Source organism: Pelobates fuscus, chromosome 9, assembly GCF_036172605.1.
Source record: "Pelobates fuscus isolate aPelFus1 chromosome 9, aPelFus1.pri, whole genome shotgun sequence".
Taxonomy (NCBI): Eukaryota; Metazoa; Chordata; class Amphibia; order Anura; family Pelobatidae; genus Pelobates; species Pelobates fuscus.
Window position 1 is genome coordinate 163,708,614 of NC_086325.1, and position 20,319 is coordinate 163,728,932.

At 39.5% G+C, this 20,319-nt stretch overlaps 1 pseudogene; it reads right to left on the bottom strand.

Annotated features, from left to right (window-relative positions):
• Nucleotides 1-1,430: 1,430 nt before the first annotated feature.
• The window catches only part of LOC134573720 (nicotinamide N-methyltransferase-like), a 49,716-nt pseudogene continuing 30,827 nt past the window's right edge, over nucleotides 1,431-20,319 (bottom strand).

Genomic DNA, 20,319 nt, shown 5'->3' on the forward strand with positions numbered 1-20,319 from the left:
AAGGTGGCCAATCTCCCGCGGCTGTGCACTCATACAATTGTTGCTTTCAAGAACAAAAAGGAATATCCGCTTGTGCCCTTCAAAACTGCATGGCGCATCCAAAATGATCGCCTTGTCGGATCTCCATCACATCCGAATAAGCCTGGAAGGTCAAGAGGTATTTTATTTTCAGTTTTCAACTTTATCTTTCTTAGAGATTACTAACTCATTTTGGTTATAGTTCTCAAACCAAAAGCTGCCAGCCCCATCCTGACTTACAACATATCCCCCCACCCTTTTTGTCTTTGAAGAATTTCTACATATGTATATAATATTTTCATTCCATGTATAAATTCATGCTACAACTCTTGCATATGAATACAAAGCTGAGATATGTTATTATGCAAGTTGAATAATAAAGTATGAACAATTTAATAAATAACAAATAAAAGTATGCATACTTGTAATCGCTCCCTGTCTGTTTCAACAAATCCCTTTGAATAAATTATTTTAAATTCTAATTTATATTTATTTTTGTGTGTGAAAAGCAAACTTAGCCCTTTATTTCATGAAATATTCCTACAAGAAAAGGTATACTGTGTTTTTTGTTTTTCTTTTAGCATTTTTGGTAAATAATCTTAGATGAACATTCCAATTACCATAACCATTAAATTTTGTCTTTATTTCTTCTTTATTTTTTCGACCCTCTACAACAGCGCTCCTCAACCTTCTCCTCAAAGCACACCTAACAGTCCAGGATTTTTACACACCCTGGTAATCTTTCAATCCTGGCTTGTTAGGGGTGCCTTGAGGAGAGGTTTGAGGAGCACTGCTTAATCTGTTAAACTCTAAAGAAAAAAGAAACAATTAAATAACAAAACCTCTAATCAAAAGAATTTTAAGAAATAGACAACCTAAAAATATAAAAAAATAAAATAAAAGAGCAAAATCTTCACGTTTACTATTTTATTGTTTGGCCATTATAGGTTATTTGTTTGCCTGATAAATCTAAAGTTTTTTTTTTTAGAAGTATAATAAAAAAACAAAACAGACAGATGTGTTTGCTGGGTAATATTTGCCTTGTATATAATATTTAACTACTGACCATCCAAACCAATTATATTCACAATTAGAGTCAAAGTAAGAACATATTTGAATAATCCAATTCAGTTCAGAATTCTGTAAAACCTAGTTTTATATGCAGATGAAGATATATGGATACTGAGTATCAAAAACAAACGTAAGCTCATCGTGACAGAAACAAACATTGTACATGCACTAAGAATAAATAAATAAAGTTCCACGTAAATCGTAAAAAAAAATTCTTTAAAATTAAACCTATTTTAACAATGAAAAACACACAAACATGAACATTCTGAATATGTTTTCTTTTTGTTTAATTTTGTTTTCAAAAGACTTTTTCACAACTGTAAATTTTAGAATTAATTTGGTTAATTCTCTCTTTCCATGTGAGCTACAATAAACCCAATATGTTTATGATCCATTAAGTCGTCATTTACTTTGCTTTCATATACTTCAAAAATCACAGCGGTATTCCCATTGTCTCTGAGAGCTTCCTTCACAAACTCTTCATTATAGTTTAACATGGAAAACCTGTGATCACCAATCGTATAATAGGTCGCATTGAAAACCGCAAACAGAATGAGGTGACCTCCCACTCTCACAAGGGATGAGAATTTTTTAAATCCATTGAGATAACTGTCACGATCTTTAAAGGTAGCATCAAAGTACCAGGCGCTTACTGCACAGTCTGCTTGAGGCAGGACGATGGAACCCAGTGGATTGTCATTGGTGGGATCCCATTTCAAACAACGTTTTACAATTCTTCTGACTTTATCTTCCTCAGCTTCCAGTTGTTCACTGAAATTTAAAATATTCAATTCATTTTAATATCATAAAAATAATTTTAAAATGTGATCAGTAAGCACATTCATCTAGCAGTTGATCAATTCCTTTATATTTGGTCTTGCATTTGTTACTTAAATGAATACAAAATAAACATAGAAGCACAGAATGTGATGGCAGATGAGAACCTATTGGCCCATCTAGTCTCAGTCTCATTTGTCAATTTTGCTCAAATAATGTCATCAGTCCTTGGTCTTAACTTATACCTAGGATAACCTTAGCCTATCCCACGCATGCTTAAACTCCTTCACTGTGTTAACCTCTACCACTTCAGCTGGAAGGCTATTCCTTGCATTCGCTACCCTCTCTGTAATGTAATACTTTTTAAAATTATTTTTAAAACTTTGGCCCTTTAATTTAAGACTATGTCCTCTTGTTGTGGTAGTTTTTTTTTCTTTTAAATATAGTCTCCTCCTTTACTGTGTTGATTCCCTTTATGTATTTAAATGTTTCTATCATACCCCCCTCCCCCTCCCCGTCTCGTCTTTCCTCCAAACTATTATTAAGTGTTCTTGCATAGCAAGACCACTTAATGTTATCTCACATATATATTATTATTAAGTGTTCTTGCATAGCAAGACCACTTAATGTTATCTCACATATATATTATTAAGTGTTCTTGCATAGCAAGACCACTTAATGTTATCTCACATATATATTATTATTAAGTGTTCTTGCATAGCAAGACCACTTAATGTTATCTCACATATATATTATTAAGTGTTCTTGCATAGCAAGACCACTTAATGTTATCTCACATATATATTATTATTAAGTGTTCTTGCATAGCAAGACCACTTAATGTTATCTCACATATATATTATTATTATTATTATTATTCTTATTATAGCCAAATTTACCACCCTAACTCCTCCCACAGTTTTTACACTACATAGACCAAAATTTACCAAAACGTGCAGATTGTTCCCGATCGTGTTGCTATTACTTTGTGGAACGTTTCGCCGAATGGTTCACGGAATATCGTTGTTCTTGTGGCAAAATTTGTCCCATAGGAATGAATGGCAAAGCTAGAGTGGGAGCTGTCAAAAGCTGAAAAATCAGGACATGATTTCTAAACTGCCACCACTCCCTCATTTTCAGGCCCACCTACACAAATCTTATATCAAAACGTTCAGCTATCCCTGCTGCCACTAAAAATGTCCACAGCTAAGTCGTATTCCTTATAGTTTTCACAATATGACCATTTGTTTGCAACTCACGCAGTCCATTGACATTCATTGAAACTCCACTCTGCAAAGCTCACATTTGAAGGGCAATTTCTAAACTGCGACTGTGCCTTCATTGTTAATATCTCAGAGACATACTATACATCAAAATGTAGGTCTGGGTCTTGTGATTCTCACAATATAAAGCTCTTCACTGTAGGATTTATAGTTTTTAAAATACGACCATTTGAAGATGGCAACCGCAAAAATACTCTGACCTGTGCAAGGCTGCAGCAGCAAGTGATGTCATAGACATGCACCTGCTAATGGTTTCTATAACTGTATGTTTTAATGTAACTGTGAAGCACTTTGGGCAACAACGTTGCAATTAAATGTGCTATATAAATAAATAATAACAGTTACTCCGCCCACTCCAGTTGTAGACTACTGGTGGAGGCAAGAACACTTCACAATTTCCCCAGAAATTGTAGCTTTTCTAGTTATTAAGTGTTCTTGCATAGCAAGACCACTTAATGTTATCTCACATATATATTATTATTAAGTGTTCTTGCATAGCAAGACCACTTAAAGATATCTCACATATATATTATTAAGTGTTCTTGCATAGCAAGACCACTTAATGTTATCTCACATATATATTATTATTATTATTCTTATTATAGCCAAATTTGCCACCCTAACTCCTCCCACAGTTTTTACACTACATAGACAAAAATTTACCAAAACGTGCAGATTGTTCCCGATCGCGTTGCTATTACTTTGTGGAACGTTTCGCTGAATGGTTCTCGGAATATCGTCGTTCTTGTGGCGAAATTTGTCCCATAGGAATGAATGGCAAAGCTAGAGTGGGAGCTGGCAAAAGCTGAAAAATCAGGACATGATTTCTAAACTGCCACTACTCCCTCATTTTCAAGCCCACCTACACAAATCTTATATCAAAACGTTCAGCTATCCCTGCTGCCACTAAAAATGTCCACGGCTAAGCCATAGTCCTGATTGTTTTCGCAATATGACCATTTGTTTGCAACTCACGCAGTCCATTGACATTCATTGAAACTCCACTCTGCAAAGCTCACGTTTGAAGGGCAATTTCGAAACTGCGACTGTGCCTTCATTGTTAATATCTCAGAGACATACTATACATCAAAATGTAGGTCTGGGTCTTGTGATTCTCACAATATAAAGCTCTTCACTGTAGGATTTATAGTTTTTAAAATACGACCGTTTGAAGATGGCAACCGCCAAAATACTCTGATCTGTGCAAGGCTGCAGCAGCAAGTGATGTCATAGACAAAGCCTTTTACACCTGCTAATTTTTTATAACTGTATGTTTTAATGTAACTGTGAAGCACTTTGGGCAACAACATTGCAATTAAATGTGCTATATAAATAAATACTAACAGTTACTCCGCCCACTCTAGTTGTAGACTACTGATGGAGGCAAGAACAATTGACACAATTTCCCCAGAAATTGTAGCTTTTCTAGTTATTAAGTGTTCTTGCATAGCAAGACCACTTAATGTTATCTCACATATATATTATTATTATTATTAAGTGTTCTTGCATAGCAAGACCACTTAATGTTATCTCACATATATATTATTATTATTATTCTTATTATTCTTATTATAGCCAAATTTGCCACCCTAACTCCTCCCACAGTTTTTACACTACATAGACAAAAATATACCAAAACGTGCAGATTGTTCCCGATCGGATTGCTATTACTTTGTGGAACGTTTCGCCGAATGGTTCACGGAATATCGTCGTTCTTGTGGCGAAATTTGTCCCATAGGAATGAATGGCAAAGCTAGAGTGGGAGCTGGCAAAAGCTGAAAAATCAGGACATGATTTCTAAACTGCCACCACTCCCTCATTTTCAGGCCCACCTACACAAATCTTATATCAAAACGTTCAGCTATCCCTGCTGCCACTAGAAATGTCCACGGCTAAGCCATAGTCCTGATAGTTTTCACAATATGACCATTTGTTTGCAACTCACGCCTTCCATTGACATTCATTGAAACGCCACTCTGCAAAGCTCACATTTGAAGGGCAATTTCTAAACTGCGACTGTGCCTTCCTTGTTAATATCTCAGAGACATACTATACATCAAAATGTAGGTCTGGGTCTTGTGATTCTCACAATATAAAGCTCTTCACTGTAGGATTTATAGTTTTTAAAATACGACCGTTTGAACATGGCAACCGCAAAAATACTCTGACCTGTGCAAGGCTGCAGCAGCAAGTGATGTCATAGACAGGGCCATTTGCACCTGCTAATGTTTTTACAACTGTATGTTTTAATGTAACTGTGCAACAACGTTGCAATTAAATGTGCTATATAAATAAATAACAGTTACTCCGCCCACTCCAGTTGTATACTACTGGTGGAGGCAAGAACACTTCACACAATTTCCCCAGAAATTGTAGCTTTTCTAGTTCTTATTATTCTTATTATAGCCAAATTTGCCACCCTAACTCCTCCCACAGTTTTTACACTACATAGACAAAAATATACCAAAACGTGCAGATTGTTCCCGATCGGATTGCTATTACTTTGTGGAACGTTTCGCCGAATGGTTCACGGAATATCGTCGTTCTTGTGGCGAAATTTGTCCCATAGGAATGAATGGCAAAGCTAGAGTGGGAGCTGGCAAAAGCTGAAAAATCAGGACATGATTTCTAAACTGCCACCACTCCCTCATTTTCAGGCCCACCTACACAAATCTTATATCAAAACGTTCAGCTATCCCTGCTGCCACTAGAAATGTCCACGGCTAAGCCATAGTCCTGATAGTTTTCACAATATGACCATTTGTTTGCAACTCACGCCTTCCATTGACATTCATTGAAACTCCACTCTGCAAAGCTCACATTTGAAGGGCAATTTCGAAACTGCGACTGTGCCTTCATTGTTAATATCTCAGAGACATACTATACATCAAAATGTAGGTCTGGGTCTTGTGATTCTCACAATATAAAGCTCTTCACTGTAGGATTTATAGTTTTTAAAATACGACCGTTTGAAGATGGCAACCGCCAAAATACTCTGATCTGTGCAAGGCTGCAGCAGCAAGTGATGTCATAGACAAAGCCTTTTACACCTGCTAATTTTTTATAACTGTATGTTTTAATGTAACTGTGCAACAACGTTGCAATTAAATGTGCTATATAAATAAATAACAGTTACTCCGCCCACTCCAGTTGTATACTACTGGTGGAGGCAAGAACACTTCACAATTTCCTCAGAAATTGTAGCTTTTCTAGTTATGATTATTCTTATTATTCTTATTATAGCCAAATTTGCCACCCTAACTCCTCCCCCAGTTTTTACACTACATAGACAAAAATATACCAAAACGTGCAGATTGTTCCCGATCGGATTGCTATTACTTTGTGGAACGTTTCGCCGAATGGTTCACGGAATATCGTCGTTCTTGTGGCAAAATTTGTCCCATAGGAATGAATGGCAAAGCTAGAGTGGGAGCTGGCAAAATCTGAAAAATCAGGACATGATTTCTAAACTGCCACCACTCCCTCATTTTCAGGCCCACCTACACAAATCTTATATCAAAACGTTCAGCTATCCCTGCTGCCACTAAAAATTTCCACAGCTAAGCCATAGTCCTGATAGTTTTCACAATATGACCATTTGTTTGCAACTCACGCAGTCCATTGACATTCATTGAAACTCCACTCTGCAAAGCTCACATTTGAAGGGCAATTTCTAAACTGCGACTGTGCCTTCATTGTTAATATCTCAGAGACATACTATACATCAAAATGTAGGTCTGGGTCTTGTGATTCTCACAATATAAAGCTCTTCACTGTAGGATTTATAGTTTTTAAAATACGACCGTTTGAAGATGGCAACCGCAAAAATACTCTGACCTGTGCAAGGCTGCAGCAGCAAGTGATGTCATAGACAAAGCCTTTTACACCTGCTAATGTTTTTATAACTGTATGTGTTAATGTAACTGTGAAGCACTTTGGGCAACAACATTGCAATTAAATGTGCTATATAAATAAATAATAACAGTTACTCCGCCCACTCCAGTTGTAGACTACTGGTGGAGGCAAGAACACTTCACAATTTCCCCAGAAATTGTACCTTTTCTAGTTATTATTATTCTTATTATAGCCAAATTTGCCACCCTAACTCCTCCCACAGTTTTTACACTACATAGACAAAAATATACCAAAACGTGCAGATTGTTCCCGATCGGATTGCTATTACTTTGTGGAACGTTTCGCCGAATGGTTCACGGAATATCGTCGTTCTTCTGGCGAAATTCGTCCCATAGGAATGAATGGCAAAGCTAGAGTGGGAGCTGGCAAAAGCTGAAAAATCAGGACATGATTTCTAAACTGCCACCACTCCCTCATTTTCAGGCCCACCTACACAAATCTTATATCAAAACGTTCAGCTATCCCTGCTGCCACTAGAAATGTCCACGGCTAAGCCATAGTCCTGATAGTTTTCACAATATGACCATTTGTTTGCAACTCACGCCTTCCATTGACATTCATTGAAACTCCACTCTGCAAAGCTCACATTTGAAGGGCAATTTCGAAACTGCGACTGTGCCTTCATTGTTAATATCTCAGAGACATACTATGCATCAAAATGTAGGTCTGTGTCTTGTGATTCTCACAATATAAAGCTCTTCACTGTAGGATTTATAGTTTTTAAAATACGACCGTTTGAAGATGGCAACTGCCAAAATACTCTGACATGTGCAAGGCTGCAGCAGCAAGTGATGTCATAGACAAAGCCTTTTGTACACCTGCTAGAGTTTTTATAAATGTATGGTTTAATGTAACTGTGCAACAAAGATGCAATTAAATGTGCTATATAAATGATAACAGTTACTGCGCCCACTCCAGTTGTAGACTACTGGTGGAGGCAAGAACACTTCACACAATTTCCCCAGAAATTGTAGCTTTTCTAGTTATTATTATTATTATTATTATTATTCTTATTATAGCCAAATTTGCCACCCTAACTCCTCCCACAGTTTTTACACTACATAGACAAAAATTTACCAAAACGTGCAGATTGTTCCCGATCGCGTTGCTATTACTTTGTGGAACATTTCGCTGAATGGTTCTCGGAATATCGTCGTTCTTGTGGCGAAATTTGTCCCATAGGAATGAATGGCAAAGCTAGAGTGGGAGCTGGCAAAAGCTGAAAAATCAGGACATGATTTCTAAACTGCTACTACTCCCTCATTTCCAAGCCCACCTACACAAATCTTATATCAAAACGTTCAGCTATCCCTGCTGCCACTAAAAATGTCCACGGCTAAGCCATAGTCCTGATTGTTTTCGCAATATGACCATTTGTTTGCAACTCACGCAATCCATTGCCATTCATTGAAACGCCACTCTGCAAAGCTCACATTTGATGGGCAATATCTAAACTGCGACTGTGCCTTCCTTGTTAATATCTCAGAGACATACTATACATCAAAATGTAGGTCTGGGTCTTGTGATTCTCACAATATAAAGCTCTTCACTGTAGGATTTATAGTTTTTAAAATACGACCGTTTGAAGATGGCAACCGCAAAAATACTCTGACCTGTGCAAGGCTGCAGCAGCAAGTGATGTCATAGACAGGGCCATTTGCACCTGCTAATGTTTTTATAACTGTATGTTTTAATGTAACTGTGCAACAGCGTTGCAATTAAATGTGCTATATAAATAAATAAGTTACTCCGCCCACTCCAGTTGTATACTACTGGTGGAGGCAAGAACACTTCACAATTTCCCCAGAAATTGTAGCTTTTCTAGTTGTGTTCTTGCATAGCAAGACCACTTAATGTTATCTCACATATATATTATTAAGTGTTCTTGCATAGCAAGACCACTTAATGTTATCTCACATATATATTATTATTATTATTATTAAGTGTTCTTGCATAGCAAGACCACTTAATGTTATCTCACATATATATTATTAAGTGTTCTTGCATAGCAAGACCACTTAATGTTATCTCACATATATATTATTATTATTATTCTTATTATAGCCAAATTTGCCACCCTAACTCCTCCCACAGTTTTTACACTACATAGACAAAAATTTACCAAAACGTGCAGATTGTTCCCGATCGCGTTGCTATTACTTTGTGGAACGTTTCGCTGAATGGTTCTCGGAATATCGTCATTCTTGTGGCGAAATTTGTCCCATAGGAATGAATGGCAAAGCTAGAGTGGGAGCTGGCAAAAGCTGAAAAATCAGGACATGATTTCTAAACTGCCACTACTCCCTCATTTTCAAGCCCACCTACACAAATCTTATATCAAAACGTTCAGCTATCCCTGCTGCCACTAAAAATGTCCACGGCTAAGCCATAGTCCTGATTGTTTTCGCAATATGACCATTTGTTTGCAACTCACGCAGTCCATTGACATTCATTGAAACGCCACTCTGCAAAGCTCACATTTGAAGGGCAATTTCTAAACTGCGACTGTGCCTTCCTTGTTAATATCTCAGAGACATACTATACATCAAAATGTAGGTCTGGGTCTTGTGATTCTCACAATATAAAGCTCTTCACTGTAGGATTTATAGTTTTTAAAATACGACCGTTTGAAGATGGCAACCGCAAAAATACTCTGACCTGTGCAAGGCTGCAGCAGCAAGTGATGTCATAGACAGGGCCATTTGCACCTGCTAATGTTTTTATAACTGTATGTTTTAATGTAACTGTGCAACAACGTTGCAATTAAATGTGCTATATAAATAAATAATAACAGTTACTCCGCCCACTCCAGTTGTATACTACTGGTGGAGGCAAGAACACTTCACAATTTCCCCAGAAATTGTAGCTTTTCTAGTTATTATTATTCTTATTATAGCCAAATTTGCCACCCTAACTCCTCCCACAGTTTTTACACTACATAGACGAAAATTTACCAAAACGTGCAGATTGTTCCCGATCGGATTGCTATTACTTTGTGGAACGTTTCGCCGAATGGTTCACGGAATATCGTTGTTCTTGTGGCGAAATTTGTCCCATAGGAATGAATGGCAAAGCTAGAGTGGGAGCTGGCAAAATCTGAAAAATCAGGACATGATTTCTAAACTGCCACCACTCCCTCATTTTCAGGCCCACCTACACAAATCTTATATCAAAACGTTCAGCTATCCCTGCTTCCACTACAAATGTCCACAGCTAAGCCATAGTCCTGATAGTTTTCACAATATGACCATTTGTTTGCAACTCACGCAGTCCATTGACATTCATTGAAACTCCACTCTGCAAAGCTCACATTTGAAGGGCAATTTCTAAACTGCGACTGTGCCTTCATTGTTAATATCTCAGAGACATACTATACATCAAAATGTAGGTCTGGGTCTTGTGATTCTCACAATATAAAGCTCTTCACTGTAGGATTTATAGTTTTTAAAATACGACCGTTTGAAGATGGCAACCGCAAAAATACTCTGACCTGTGCAAGGCTGCAGCAGCAAGTGATGTCATAGACAAAGCCTTTTACACCTGCTAATGTTTTTTATAACTGTATGTTTTAATGTAACTGTGAAGCACTTTGGGCAACAACATTGCAATTAAATGTGCTATATAAATAAATAATAACAGTTACTCCGCCCACTCCAGTTGTAGACTACTGGTGGAGGCAAGAACACTTCACAATTTCCCCAGAAATTGTACCTTTTCTAGTTCTTATTATTCTTATTATAGCCAAATTTGCCACCCTAACTCCTCCCACAGTTTTTACACTACATAGACAAAAATATACCAAAACGTGCAGATTGTTCCCGATCGGATTGCTATTACTTTGTGGAACGTTTCGCCGAATGGTTCACGGAATATCGTCGTTCTTGTGGCGAAATTTGTCCCATAGGAATGAATGGCAAAGCTAGAGTGGGAGCTGGCAAAAGCTGAAAAATCAGGACATGATTTCTAAACTGCCACCACTCCCTCATTTTCAGGCCCACCTACACAAATCTAATATCAAAACGTTCAGCTATCCCTGCTGCCACTAGAAATGTCCACGGCTAAGCCATAGTCCTGATAGTTTTCACAATATGACCATTTGTTTGCAACTCACGCAGTCCATTGACATTCATTGAAACTCCACTCTGCAAAGCTCACATTTGAAGGGCAATTTCGAAACTGCGACTGTGCCTTCATTGTTAATATCTCAGAGACATACTATACATCAAAATGTAGGTCTGGGTCTTGTGATTCTCACAATATAAAGCTCTTCACTGTAGGATTTATAGTTTTTAAAATACGACCGTTTGAAGATGGCAACCGCCAAAATACTCTGATCTGTGCAAGGCTGCAGCAGCAAGTGATGTCATAGACAAAGCCTTTTACACCTGCTAATTTTTTATAACTGTATGTTTTAATGTAACTGTGAAGCACTTTGGGCAACAACATTGCAATTAAATGTGCTATATAAATAAATACTAACAGTTACTCTGCCCACTCTAGTTGTAGACTACTGATGGAGGCAAGAACAATTGACACAATTTCCCCAGAAATTGTAGCTTTTCTAGTTATTATGATTATTCTTATTATTCTTATTATAGCCAAATTTGCCACCCTAACTCCTCCCACAGTTTTTACACTACATAGACAAAAATATACCAAAACGTGCAGATTGTTCCCGATCGGATTGCTATTACTTTGTGGAACGTTTCGCCGAATGGTTCACGGAATATCGTCGTTCTTCTGGCGAAATTTGTCCCATAGGAATGAATGGCAAAGCTAGAGTGGGAGCTGTCAAAAGCTGAAAAATCAGGACATGATTTCTAAACTGCCACCACTCCCTCATTTTAAGGCCCACCTACACAAATCTTATATCAAAACGTTCAGCTATCCCTGCTGCCACTAAAAATGTCCACCGCTAAGCCATAGTCCTTATAGTTTTCACAATATGACCATTTGTTTGCAACTCACACAGTCCATTGACATTCATTGAAACTCCACTCTGCAAAGCTCACATTTGAAGGGCAATTTCTAAACTGCGACTGTGCCTTCATTGTTAATATCTCAGAGACATACTATACATCAAAATGTAGGTCTGGGTCTTGTGATTCTCACAATATAAAGCTCTTTGCTGTAGGATTTATAGTTTTTAAAATACGACCATTTGAAGATGGCAACCGCCAAAATACTCTGACCTGTGCCAGGCTGCAGCAGCAAGTGATGTCATAGACAGGGCCTGCTAATGTTTTTATAAATGTATCTTTTAATGTAACTGTGAAGCACTTTGGGCAACAACATTGCAATTAAATGTGCTATATAAATAAATAATAACAGTTACTCCGCCCACTCCAGTTGTAGACTACTGATGGAGGCAAGAACACTTCACACAATTTCCCCAGAAATTGTAGCTTTTCTAGTTATTATTATTCTTATTATAGCCAAATTTACCACCCTAACTCCTCCCACAGTTTTTACACTACATAGACAAAAATTTACCAAAACGTGCAGATTGTTCCCGATCGCGTTGCTATTACTTTGTGGAACGTTTCGCTGAATGGTTCTCGGAATATCGTCGTTCTTGTGGCGAAATTTGTCCCATAGGAATGAATGGCAAAGCTAGAGTGGGAGCTGGCAAAAGCTGAAAAATCAGGACATGATTTCTAAACTGCCACTACTCCCTCATTTTCAAGCCCACCTACACAAATCTTATATCAAAACGTTCAGCTATCCCTGCTGCCACTAAAAATGTCCACGGCTAAGCCATAGTCCTGATTGTTTTCGCAATATGACCATTTGTTTGCAACTCACGCAGTCCATTGACATTCATTGAAACGCCACTCTGCAAAGCTCACATTTGAAGGGCAATTTCTAAACTGCGACTGTGCCTTAATTGTTAGTATCTCAGAGACATACTATACATCAAAATGTAGGTCTGGGTCTTGTGATTCTCACAATATAAAGCTCTTCACTGTAGGATTTATAGTTTTTAAAATACGACCGTTTGAAGATGGCAACCGCAAAAATACTCTGACCTGTGCAAGGCTGCAGCAGCAAGTGATGTCATAGACAGGGCCATTTGCACCTGCTAATGTTTTTATAACTGTATGTTTTAATGTAACTGTGCAACAACGTTGCAATTAAATGTGCTATATAAATAAATAATAACAGTTACTCCGCCCACTCCAGTTGTATACTACTGGTGGAGGCAAGAACACTTCACAATTTCCCCAGAAATTGTAGCTTTTCTAGTTAAGTGTTCTTGCATAGCAAGACCACTTAATGTTATCTCACATATATATTATTATTATTATTCTTATTATTCTTATTATAGCCAAATTTGCCACCCTAACTCCTCCCACAGTTTTTACACTACATAGACAAAAATATACCAAAACGTGCAGATTGTTCCCGATCGGATTGCTATTACTTTGTGGAACGTTTCGCCGAATGGTTCACGGAATATCGTCGTTCTTGTGGCGAAATTTGTCCCATAGGAATGAATGGCAAAGCTAGAGTGGGAGCTGGCAAAAGCTGAAAAATCAGGACATGATTTCTAAACTGCCACCACTCCCTCATTTTCAGGCCCACCTACACAAATCTTATATCAAAACGTTCAGCTATCCCTGCTGCCACTAGAAATGTCCACGGCTAAGCCATAGTCCTGATAGTTTTCACAATATGACCATTTGTTTGCAACTCACGCCTTCCATTGACATTCATTGAAACTCCACTCTGCAAAGCTCACATTTGAAGGGCAATTTCTAAACTGCGACTGTGCCTTCATTGTTAATATCTCAGAGACATACTATACATCAAAATGTAGGTCTGGGTCTTGTGATTCTCACAATATAAAGCTCTTCACTGTAGGATTTATAGTTTTTAAAATACGACCGTTTGAAGATGGCAACCGCCAAAATACTCTGATCTGTGCAAGGCTGCAGCAGCAAGTGATGTCATAGACAAAGCCTTTTACACCTGCTAATTTTTTATAACTGTATGTTTTAATGTAACTGTGCAACAACGTTGCAATTAAATGTGCTATATAAATAAATAACAGTTACTCCGTCCACTCCAGTTGTATACTACTGGTGGAGGCAAGAACACTTCACAATTTCCTCAGAAATTGTAGCTTTTCTAGTTATTATTATTCTTATTATAGCCAAATTTGCCACCCTAACTCCTCCCACAGTTTTTACACTACATTGACAAAAAAAAAACAAAACGTGCAGATTGTTCCCGATCGGATTGCTATTACTTTGTGGAACGTTTCGCCGAATGGTTCACGGAATATCGTCGTTCTTGTGGCGAAATTTGTCCCATAGGAATGAATGGCAAAGCTAGAGTGGGAGCTGGCAAAAGCTGAAAAATCAGGACATGATTTCTAAACTGCCACTACTCCCTCATTTTCAAGCCCACCTACACAACTCTTATATCAAAACGTTCAGCTATCCCTGCTGCCACTAAAAATGTCCACGGCTAAGCCATAGTCCTGATTGTTTTCACAATATGACCATTTGTTTGCAACTCACGCAGTCCATTGACATTCATTGAAACTCCACTCTGCAAAACTCACATTTGAAGGGCAATTTCTTAAACTGCGACTGTGCCTTCATTGTTAATATCTCAGAGACATACTATACATCAAAATGTAGGTCTGGGTCTTGTGATTCTCACAATATAAAGCTCTTCACTGTAGGATTTATAGTTTTTAAAATACGACCGTTTGAAGATGGCAACCGCAAAAATACTCTGACCTGTGCAAGGCTGCAGCAGCAAGTGATGTCATAGACAGGGCCATTTGCACCTGCTAATGTTTTTATAACTGTATGTTTTAATGTAACTGTGCAACAACGTTGCAATTAAATGTGCTATATGAATAAATAATAACAGTTACTCCGCCCACTCCAGTTGTATACTACTGGTGGAGGCAAGAACACTTCACAATTTCCCCAGAAATTGTAGCTTTTCTAGTTATTATTATTATTCTTATTATAGCCAAATTTACCACCCTAACTCCTCCCACAGTTTTTACGCTACATAGACCAAAATTTACCAAATCGTGCAGATTGTTCCCGATCGTGTTGCTATTACTTTGTGGAACGTTTCGCCGAATGGTTCACGGAATATCGTTGTTCTTGTGGTGAAATTTGTCCCATAGGAATGAATGGCAAAGCTAGAGTGGGAGCTGGCAAAAGCTGAAAAATCAGGACATGATTTCTAAACTGCCACCACTCCCTCATTTTCAGGCCCACCTACACAAATCTAATATCAAAACGTTCAGCTATCCCTGCTGCCACTAGAAATGTCCACGGCTAAGCCATAGTCCTGATAGTTTTCACAATATGACCATTTGTTTGCAACTCACGCAGTCCATTGACATTCATTGAAACTCCACTCTGCAAAGCTCACATTTGAAGGGCAATTTCGAAACTGCGACTGTGCCTTCATTGTTAATATCTCAGAGACATACTATACATCAAAATGTAGGTCTGGGTCTTGTGATTCTCACAATATAAAGCTCTTCACTGTAGGATTTATAGTTTTTAAAATACGACCGTTTGAAGATGGCAACCGCCAAAATACTCTGATCTGTGCAAGGCTGCAGCAGCAAGTGATGTCATAGACAAAGCCTTTTACACCTGCTAATTTTTTATAACTGTATGTTTTAATGTAACTGTGAAGCACTTTGGGCAACAACATTGCAATTAAATGTGCTATATAAATAAATACTAACAGTTACTCTGCCCACTCTAGTTGTAGACTACTGACGGAGGCAAGAACAATTGACACAATTTCCCCAGAAATTGTAGCTTTTCTAGTTATTATGATTATTCTTATTATTCTTATTATAGCCAAATTTGCCACCCTAACTCCTCCCACAGTTTTTACACTACATAGACAAAAAAAAAACAAAACGTGCAGATTGTTCCCGATCGGATTGCTATTACTTTGTGGAACGTTTCGCCGAATGGTTCACGGAATATCGTCGTTCTTGTGGCGAAATTTGTCCCATAGGAATGAATGGCAAAGCTAGAGTGGGAGCTGGCAAAAGCTGAAAAATCAGGACATGATTTCTAAACTTCCACCACTCCCTCATTTTCAGGCCCACCTACACAAATCTAATATCAAAACGTTCAGCTATCCCTGCTGCCACTAGAAATGTCCACGGCTAAGCCATAGTCCTGATAGTTTTCACAATATGACCATTTGTTTGCAACTCACGCCTTCCATTGACATTCATTGAAACTCCACTCTGCAAAGCTCACATTTGAAGGGCAATTTCTAAACTGCGACTGTGCCTTCATTGTTAATATCTCAGAGACATACTATACATCAAAATGTAGGTCTGGGTCTTGTGATTCTCACAATATAAAGCTCTTCACTGTAGGATTTATAGTTTTTAAAATACGACCGTTTGAAGATGGCATAGCCACTTAATGTTATCTCACATATATATTATTAAGTGTTCTTGCATAGCAAGACCACTTAATGTTATCTCACATATATATTATTAAGTGTTCTTGCATAGCAAGACCACTTAATGTTATCTCACATATATATTATTATTATTATTCTTATTATTCTTATTATAGCCAAATTTGCCACCCTAACTCCTCCCACAGTTTTTACACTACATAGACAAAAATATACCAAAACGTGCAGATTGTTCCCGATCGGATTGCTATTACTTTGTGGAACGTTTTGCCGAATGGTTCACGGAATATCGTCGTTCTTGTGGCGAAATTTGTCCCATAGGAATGAATGGCAAAGCTAGAGTGGGAGCTGGCAAAAGCTGAAAAATCAGGACATGATTTCTAAACTGCCACCACTCCCTCATTTTCAGGCCCACCTACACAAATCTTATATCAAAACGTTCAGCTATCCCTGCTGCCACTAGAAATGTCCACGGCTAAGCCATAGTCCTGATAGTTTTCACAATATGACCATTTGTTTGCAACTCACGCCTTCCATTGACATTCATTGAAACTCCACTCTGCAAAGCTCACATTTGAAGGGCAATTTCTAAACTGCGACTGTGCCTTCATTGTTAATATCTCAGAGACATACTATACATCAAAATGTAGGTCTGGGTCTTGTGATTCTCACAATATAAAGCTCTTCACTGTAGGAATTATAGTTTTTAAAATACGACCGTTTGAAGATGGCAACCGCCAAAATACTCTGACCTGTGCCAGGCTGCAGCAGCAAGTGATGTCATAGACAAAGCCTTTTACACCTGCTAATTTTTTATAACTGTATGTTTTATTTTTTTTTTTATTTCTTTATTTTTGTGTCGGCACGGAGTGCGGCATATCAATATACAGTGGCTCGCGCAGGGGCCGAGTACAAACAGTTTTACAGGATATGCATCAGTAGACAGATGATGTTTTAGCATAGTAGATGTTGTTTTGTGCCGCTCCGTGTCACATTATTTGAAATATATAAAAAAGGGGGGGGGGAAGGGCGTTTTAGCCCTGTAATCAGTGGAACAGGAAAAACAATAGCGTAAAAATAAAACTGTACAATACAATGAAAAACATTAGAATGAAACAAAACATTCCAATGTAGATAAACAGTGCAGCAGACAAATCGCTTCTCGCTGTAATAAGTCACAATGGTGAGATATGGTCTGTGTTGCATGTGGCTATACAGGGTTTGACATCTGTGGATCGCGTCGGTGCTGAGCGTGGCTCTTTGGGATGTTACGGCTCTCACCGAGATCGACCTCCATAGTGTGACGTGTGTCCTATAGAGTAAGCTAGGTGTATATTAGCCTTTATGGCCTTGGTATTTTACTATTTCGTATTATTGCTCATCGTCTTGGGTGCCTGTAGGCCGTGTATAAAGAGAGAGGACAACGTAATGCAATGTTATGTTCAGGAGAAGCCGAAGGTTCTGTCGTAATATGTCCAATTGTTTGTTGTTTGTGCACGGCGAAAAATAAGAACAGTGGTGGGGAGGGCGGGTCAGGATAGGAAGCTGAGGGATGGGGGGGGGGGGAGGCACCGGTCGTGGGGGGGGGGGGGGGCGCGGCGGAGTGAGGCCAGATAAGCAGTCTCTGTCTGACAGCGTCTTATTATAAAGGTCCCTATTCGTCAATATAGTCTTCCCAGGGTTGCCATATTTTGTGGAAAGACTTTTCTGTGTTCCTAATTTGGGCTGTGAGTTTGTCCATCAGATAAGTGTCTTTGATTTTTACGATTACGTCCGCGTCTGTGGGCAGGTCAGGTTTAAGCCATGCTTGGGCAATGGCCCTTCTGGCCGCTAGTGTGATTTTGTCAAAGAGTCGTTGTTCGTTCCTGGGGAGGCCGTCTATGGGTTTGGACAATAAGATCGACCAGGGTTCCAAAGCAACAGGTTGCAAAAGCACGTCTGTCAAGAGCGTCTGTATGCGCGTCCAGTATTTGTGCATTTCGGGACATTCCCACCACATATGTATGAAGGTGCCCTTACCCCCGCATCCCTTCCAGCATGTATCGGTCGTGGTTTTACCCATTCTATGTAGTTGCACTGGTGTGGTGTACCATCTCATGAGCATTTTGTATGATTGTTCTTGGTGTAGTACGCAAATTGAGGTTTTGGCTGTCGCTTCCCATATGTCAACCCAATCCTCTCCCTCCAGCGTCCCCCCCAGGTCCGTCTCCCATTGGCTAATGTATCGTGGGTCTGTGGCGTCTTTGACGGGGGCGCTGAGTTGTGAGTAAATAGCAGTTATTAGGCCTTTTTGTACAGTTTCGGCATTACATAGCTGTTCGTAAAACGTCATAGGGGTGTGTGCTGCTTTTTTAACTTCTGGAGATCTGGCGAAGTCTCGTAATTGCATATGGCGGAATACGTCCTTTGTAGTCAGGGTCGTCAGGAGTTTAAGACTGTCAAACGTTCTAAAGGCGTCGCCCTCGTACATTTGTCGGTATCTTTGCATCCCCGAGCTCTCCAGGCCCCTAAAGTCCCTTGCGCTCAGCCCGGGTTCAAACGCCTTGTTTCTCAAGTATGGTGTCAGTGGCGAGGGGGTGTGCTTGAGTGCGTATTTGATAGCCGTCTTGTCCCAAATTCTCACCGAATTTAGGATGGCCGGGCAGGTGGTGTTTAGGGCGGGTCTGTCTGGTTTGGGGACCCATATCCAGTATTGTGGCAGGTCTGTGCCCATGAGCTTAGTTTCTAGGTCGACCCACCTATGGGAGCCTTCTGGAGTGTGCCACGCCACTATTTGGGCTAATTGGGCCGCTAAGTAGTAAAGATGTAAATTCGGGAGTCCGAGCCCTCCTCTTAACTTCGGACGATATAACACCTGTCTGGCCATCCTGTGCCGTTTTTGTGCCCATATGAAGTTATCTATGTGTCTTTGTAGTGTGGTGAGATCTTGTTTACTAACTTTGACCGGCAGGGCCTGAAACAAGAATAATAGACGTGGGAGCAGTGTCATTTTTATGGCATGCAGCCGCCCAATCCATGAGATTGGCTTCTCCTGCCATTTGTCTATGTCCTTGCATAGTTTTTGCATTGTGGGTGTGTAGTTCGCGTCGTATAGCTTATCTGGGTCTGCGGTTAGTTTGATCCCTAAGTATTTGACTTCGGTTCTTGAGAAGTGAAGGGGGTGGTTGGTTTGTATGTCTATAATCTCTGCTGTATTCAATTCCAGTGGCATTGCCACTGATTTTTCTAAATTAATTTTATAGCCCGATACCTGCCCGTATTCATCTAGGAGGGAGAGAAGGTGTGGTAGGGATCTCTGGGGGTTGGTGATGGTGACCATTATGTCGTCGGCATACGCGGAAACTTTGTACTCTTCCCCCCCTGCCTGTATGCCTGGGATGTTCCGGTCTTCCCTTATCTGTTGCAGAAGTGGTTCAAGCGCTAGGACGAACAATAAGGGGGAAAGGGGGCAGCCCTGCCTGGTGCCGTTGGCGGGCGTGAATGGGGTCGCAGCCGCCCCTGGGACTGCTGTCTGCGCCCTAGGTGCTGTGTACAGGGCCTTTATGCCCCTTACGAACCTCTCCGGCATTCGGAGGTGCTCCAGAAGCGAGAAGAGGTAGTGCCATAGGACCCTATCGAACGCCTTCTCCGCGTCTAGGGAAAGGATCAGAGAAGGCGTCCGGGTCCTCACTGCCCACCATATGACATCTGCTCCTCTCCTAGTGTTCTCGTATAATTGTCGAGATGGCACAAAGCCGACCTGGTCCGGGTGGACCAGTTTTTCATGCAAGGGGTTTAGACGGGTCGCTAGGATTTTGGCGAACAACTTGACGTCGAAATTTAT